This window comes from Balaenoptera acutorostrata, chromosome 17 (genome assembly GCF_949987535.1).
Source record: "Balaenoptera acutorostrata chromosome 17, mBalAcu1.1, whole genome shotgun sequence".
Lineage (NCBI taxonomy): Eukaryota > Metazoa > Chordata > Mammalia > Artiodactyla > Balaenopteridae > Balaenoptera > Balaenoptera acutorostrata.
Window position 1 is genome coordinate 48,765,983 of NC_080080.1, and position 6,265 is coordinate 48,772,247.

The following is a 6,265-nucleotide window of genomic DNA, read 5'->3' on the forward strand; positions in this document are numbered from 1 at the left end:
TTCATACCACTTTTGTTGAAAAAGATGCTTGATATGATTTCAATCTTCTTAAATTTATTGATAGTTGTTTTGTGGCCTAGCATGTGATCTACACTGGAGAATGTTCCATGTGCACTTGAAGAGAACGTGTATTCTGCAGCCTTTCAGTTGGAATGTTCTATATATAGCTATTAAGTTCATCTGTGCAGTTTAAGGCCAGTGTTTTCTTATTGATTTTCTTTCTGTCCATTGATGTAAGTGAGATGTTTAAGTCCTCTACTAGTATTGTGTTACTGTCCATTTTTTTCTTTGTTTGTTAATATTTTCTTTATGTATTTAGCTGCTCTCATATTGGGTGCATATATATTTACAATTGTTATATCTTTTTTGTTGAATGGTCCCTTTTTCATTATGTAATGCCTTTCTTTGTTTCTTGTAATAGTCATTTTGAAGTCTATTTTATCTGAAATGAGTACTGCTACCCAGCTTTCTTTCTTTCTTTCTTTCTTTCTTTCTTTCTTTCTTTCTTTCTTTTTTTTTCTATATTTTGGCTGTGCCATGTGGCATGTGGGATCTTAGTTCTCCAACAAGGGACTGAACCCATGGCCTCTGCAGTGGAAGCTTTGAGTCTTAACCACATGACTGCCAGGAAAGTTCCCCACACCCCGACAGCTTTCTTTCCATGCCTGAATGGAATATCTTTTTCCATACCTTCACTTTCAGTCTTCATGTGTCTTTATCTCTGAAGTGAGTCTTTTGGTGGCAATAAAAAGTTAAGTCTTGTTTTTTTTTCTCCATTCAGCCACCCTATGTATTTTGATTTGAGCATTTGGTCCATTTACATTTAAAGTGATTATTGATAGGTATGTACTTATCCCCATTTTGTTACTTTATTTATGGTTGTTTTTGTAGTTCTTCTTTGTTCCTTTTGTCTTCCTTTGGTCTCTTCCTTTGGGGTTTGATTATCTTCTTTAGTGTTGTGTTTCCATTCCTTTTTTCTCTGCTTTTTGTGTACTTATTATAGGTTTTGGGGTTTTGGTTACTCCTATATATATATATATATATATATATATATATATATACACATACATATACATATATATAAATCTTAGAGTCATTTAACTTTGAACATATTCTAAAATCTCTACATTTTTTACTCCAAGGCCCATATTTTATGTTTTCAATGTCATATTTTCCTTCTTTTTGTGTATCCCTTAACTACTTATTGAAGTTATAGCAGCTTTTACAACTTTTGTCTTTTAACCTTGATACTAACTTATTAAGTGTTTTATCCACTGCCTTTACGTTATATTTGCCTTTACCAGTGAGTTTTTTTCCTTCATATACTTTCTTATTTCTTGTTATGGACTTTTCTGTTGTGCTTAAAGATGGCCCTTTAACATTTCTTGTATGGCTGGTTTAGTAGTGGTGAACTATTCTTAGTTTTTGCTTATTTGGGAAACTCTTGATTTCTCCTTCAATTCTGAATGATAACTTTGCCAGGTAGAGTATCCTTGGTTGTAGATTTTTTCCTTTCAGCACTTTAAATAAATCTGGAATGGTCTTCTGCCTGCAATGTTTTTGCTGAAAAATCAGCTGATAGCCTTGTGGTGGTTCCTGTGCCTGTGACTAATTGCTTTGTTTTTGCTGCCTTTAAAATTCTCTCTTTAAACTTTTCCATTTAAATTATATCTTGGTGTGGATCTCTTTGAATTCATCTTGTTTGGGACTCTCTGTGATTCTTGGACCTGATTATCTGTTTCCTTCCCTGATTTGTGAAACTTTTCACAATAATATCATCAAATGTATTTTTGACTCCTTTCTCTCTCTCGTCTCCTTCTGGAACCCCTATAATGTGAATGTTAGTATGCTTGAAGTTGTCTCAAATGTCCCTTAAACTATTCAGGCTTTTAAAATTCTTTTTCTTTTTGCTGCTCTGATTGGATGATTTCTACTATTCTGACTTCCAGGTCACTTATACATTCTTCTGTATCACCTAATCTGTTGTTGAGTCCTTCCAGTGTATTTTTAATTTCAGTTATTGTATTCTTCAGCTCTGATTGGTTCTTTTTTAACACTTTTTAATTCTTTTAATTATTTGTTGAAACTCTCACTGTGTTCCTCTACACTTTTCCTGAGATCAGTGGCCTTTGTTATGTTCATTATTTTAAACTATTTATCAGGTAAGTTACTTATGTTTGTTTCACTAGGGTTCTTTCCTGAGGTTTTATTTTGCTGTTTCATTTGGAACACATTACTCTATCTTTTCATTTTGTTTGATTTTCTGAGTTTGTCTCTAAGAATTAGGCAGAACATTAACCTTTCCTGGCCTTGAAAGTGTGTCCTTCTGTAGGAGCATCCTATCCAGACTGCTTGTGCCCAGTAGCCTTAGCGGGAGGGATGGAGCTAAAGGGGGCATAATCTGGAGCTTTAAGCAGGGTGGTGGTGCTGGTGCTGGAGCTGTAGCCCAGCATGGGCTAGGGCTTCTCCCAGGACATGCTGAGTGCATCTGCCTTGGTGGAGTTCTGGAGCCAGAATACTGCACAGGCCAAGGCTTCTCCAGGGTTGTGCTGAGGGCCACTGCCTTGGTGGGTGAGACTATTACTGGAGCCCAGCATGGGCCAGGGCTTCTCTCAGAGCACAGTAATGACTGACACCTTGGCAGGGGTGGCTAAAACCTGAGCATGGTGTGGGCTGGGAAGCATGCTTGGCAGGCTGGCTATCCACTAGCCAGGGCACTTTTGAATCTGCTGCCTCTGTGCTGAGAGGCAGAGTAAATTTGTGTGTGTGCCCTTTAACAGTGGAGTTTCAGTTTCCTTCAGCCCTCCAGTTCTCCCAGCTGTAAACCCCGCTGGATGTTAAAACCCATTAACGGGACTCATTTTGCCAGTGTCAGTCCCTAGGGCTGGCATGCCCAACGTGGGTCTCAAACCCCTCACTTCTTAAGGAGAACGTCTGAGTTTGTGGTACCTCTTCTGTTTTTTTTAAAATTTATTTATTGTATTTATTTTTCATTTTTGGCTGTGTTGGGTCTTTATTGCTTTGCACAGGTTTTCTCTAGTTGAGGCAAGCAGGGGCTACTCTTCGTTGCTGTGTGCAGGCTTCTCATTGCAGTGGCTTCTCTTTGTTTTGGAGCATGGGTTCTAGGCGTGCAGGCTTCAGTAGTTGTACATGGGCTTAGTTGTTCTGCTGCATGTGGGATCTTCCTGGACTAGGGCTCAAACCCATGTCCCCTGCATTGGCAGGTGGATTCTTAACCACTGCTCCATCCGGGAATCCCCCCACTTCTGTTTTTGGATTGCCTGCCAGGTGTGTGTGTCCTGAATACATCACATTTTTGCCTCATCTACCCATCTTAATATGGTTTTTTCCTTCATATCCTTAATCATAGAGCAGCTGTTCTGGTAGTATTTAGGTCATTCTCAGAGAGAGAATTTCTATATGTAGTTGAAGTTTTGGTGTGTCCCTGGAGTAGAGGAGCTCAGGGTCTTCTTAGTCTGCCATCTTGATCAAGTTTACATAATATTCTAAATCTTTGTTATCATTTCAACAATCTTCACAGCATTTTCACCAGGAGTAGATTCCATCTCATTAAACCATTTTCTTTGCACATCCATAAGAAGCAACTCCTCATCTATTCAAGTTTTATGATGAGATTACAGCAATTCAGTCACATCTTCAGGCTCCACTTCTGATTCTAGTTCTCTTACTATTTCTACCACACCTGTAGTTACTTCCCCTGCTGAAGTCTTGAACCCCTCAAGGTCATCCACAAGGGCTGGAATCAGCTTCTTCAAGACTCCTGTTAATGTTGATATTTTCACCTCATCCCATGAATCACAACTGTTCTTAATGGCATCTAGAATGATGAATCATTTCCAGAAGGTTTTCAATTTACTTTGCCCAGCTCCATTAGAGGAATCGCTATCTATGGCAGCTATAGCATTAAAAAATGTATTTCTTAAATAATAAGACATGAAAATTGAAATTGCTTCTAGATCCATGGGCTTCAGAATGGATGTTGTGTTAACAGGCATGAAAACAACATTAATCTTGTTGTACAGTACATCTGCATCAGAGCTCTTGGGTGATCAGGTACATTGCCAATGAACAGTAGTAATTTGAAAGGAATTGTTTTTTCTGAGCCATAGGCCTCAACAGCAGGCTTAAAGTAATCAGTAGACCATGTTGTAAAGAGGTGTGCTATTATCCAGGCTTTGTTGTTCCACTTAGAGGGTGTAAGCAGAGTAGATTTAGCATAATTCTTAAGGGCCCTGAGACTTTTGGAATGGTAAGTGAGCACTAACTTCAACTGAAAGTCACCTGCAGCATTAGCTGCTAACAAGAAAGTCAGCCTGTCCTTTGAAGCTTTGAAGCCAGGCATTGACTTCTCCTCTCTAGCTATGAAAGTCTGAGATGGCATCTTCTACCAATATAAGGCTGTTCTGTTTACAGTGAAAATCTGTTGTTTAGTGTAGCCACATTTTTTAATGATCTTAGATAGATATTCTGGATAACTTGCTGCAGCTTCTACATGAGAACTTGCTGTTTCACCTTGCACTTTTATATTATGAAAACTTTTTCTTCCTTAAACCTCATGAACCAACCTCTGCTAGCTTCAAACTTTTCTTCTATAGCTTCCTCACCTCTCTTAACCTTCATAGAATTGAAGACAGTTAGGACCTTTCTCTGGATTAGGCTTTGGCTTAAGGGAATGCTGTGACTGGTTTGATCTCTTATCAACAAAGAGATAAAACTTTCTCTCAATAAAACTTTCTCCATTTCAGCAGTAAGGCTGGTTCCCTTTATTATCATTTGTGTGTTCACTGGAGTAGCACTTTCAATGTCCTTCAAGAACTTTTCCTTTGCATTCACAACTTGGTTAGCCATTTGGTGCAAGAGGCCTAGATTTCAGCCTATCTCAGCTTTTGACATGCCTTCCTCACTAAGCTTAATCATTTCTAGCTTTTGATTTAATGTGAAAGACATGCAACCCTTCCTTTCATTTGAACATTAAGAGGCCACTGTAGGGTTATTAATTGGCCTAATTTCAATCTTGTTGTGTCTCAGGGAATAGGGATCCCCAAGGAGAGGAATAGAGATGGGGAAAGGCTGGTTTGTACATCAGTCAGAAGTCACACACTTATTGATCAAGTTCACCATCTTATATGGGTGTGGTTCATGGCACCCCAAAACAATTACAATACTAACATCAAAGTTCATTGATCACAGATCATCGCAACAAATATAATAACAATAAAAATGTTTGGCATATTACAAGAATTGCCAAAATGTGATAGAGTGATACAAAGTGAGCAAATGCTGTTGGAAAAATGGTGCCCATAGACCTGCTCAGTGCAGTGTTGCCACAAAGCATCAATTTGCAAATATGCAGTATCTGTGAAGCACAATAAAGTGAAAAGAAATTAAATGAGGTATGCCTCTATATATTTTTAACTTATCACTGTCTACCATTAATTATTATATGACTTCAAGTACAGTAAAAAATCTTAGAACGGTGTGTTTCCAATTTCTCCTGCCCTTTGTGCTATTGTCATACATTTAAATTTTGAATATGTTATAAAATCACATTACATTACTATTTTTTTCTTTAGAAAACCACTCCTCTTTTACAGCAATTAAAAATAAGAAAGAATACTTACCTGGCAGGGGAGACATCATGATCATGAAGGTGGTTTTTCCAGGGTGAGGCTTAACCATTGCACTGCGGGTATGCTGACCACTGGAATTTCCCCAAATGCAGGAAACTCAACTGTGTAATTTGTGGTAGTGAGGGACTGCATTAGCACTCTCCCCTGGTTATTAGTGTTTAATGACAGAACTAACAGGGTGACTGGGGTGGTCAGTATGAAGACAGTAAGCAAAAAACCATCCCATCCCATCCCATTTCTGCATTGCATCAATGGCATTTGCCTTCCTCTTCTGCACACAACACTCACCAACAAATATCCTCACCTGCCCTATGCCTATCAGGGAGTTTGGTCTTTTTGAGCAAGAGTCTCCTCTGCCTTGCTCAGTACTGCTATAAACCTTTCTCTGCAAAAAAACAAAAAACAAAAACACCAAAAAACAAACAAAAAAAAACTTACCTTAATTTTTTACATCTTCAATTCTTCATTTCTTTTTGAAGATGCATACTTCTGAATGGTATATGCCTGAAAAACGTTCTTTAACATTTTCTCTAGTATATATCTGATGGCAATAATTTCTCTCAACTTGAAATTATATTAAAAATTCTTCAGTTTACCTTCATATTTGAAAAATA

General features: G+C 38.0%; 1 non-coding gene across 1 annotated transcript; it reads left to right on the forward strand.

Annotated features, from left to right (window-relative positions):
* Positions 1-5,634: 5,634 nt before the first annotated feature.
* LOC114238158 (U1 spliceosomal RNA) lies at positions 5,635-5,798 on the forward strand. The gene has a single exon (XR_003623568.2). It is a non-coding gene; the product is annotated as a U1 spliceosomal RNA (small nuclear RNA).
* The last annotated feature ends 467 nt before the right edge of the window (positions 5,799-6,265 follow it).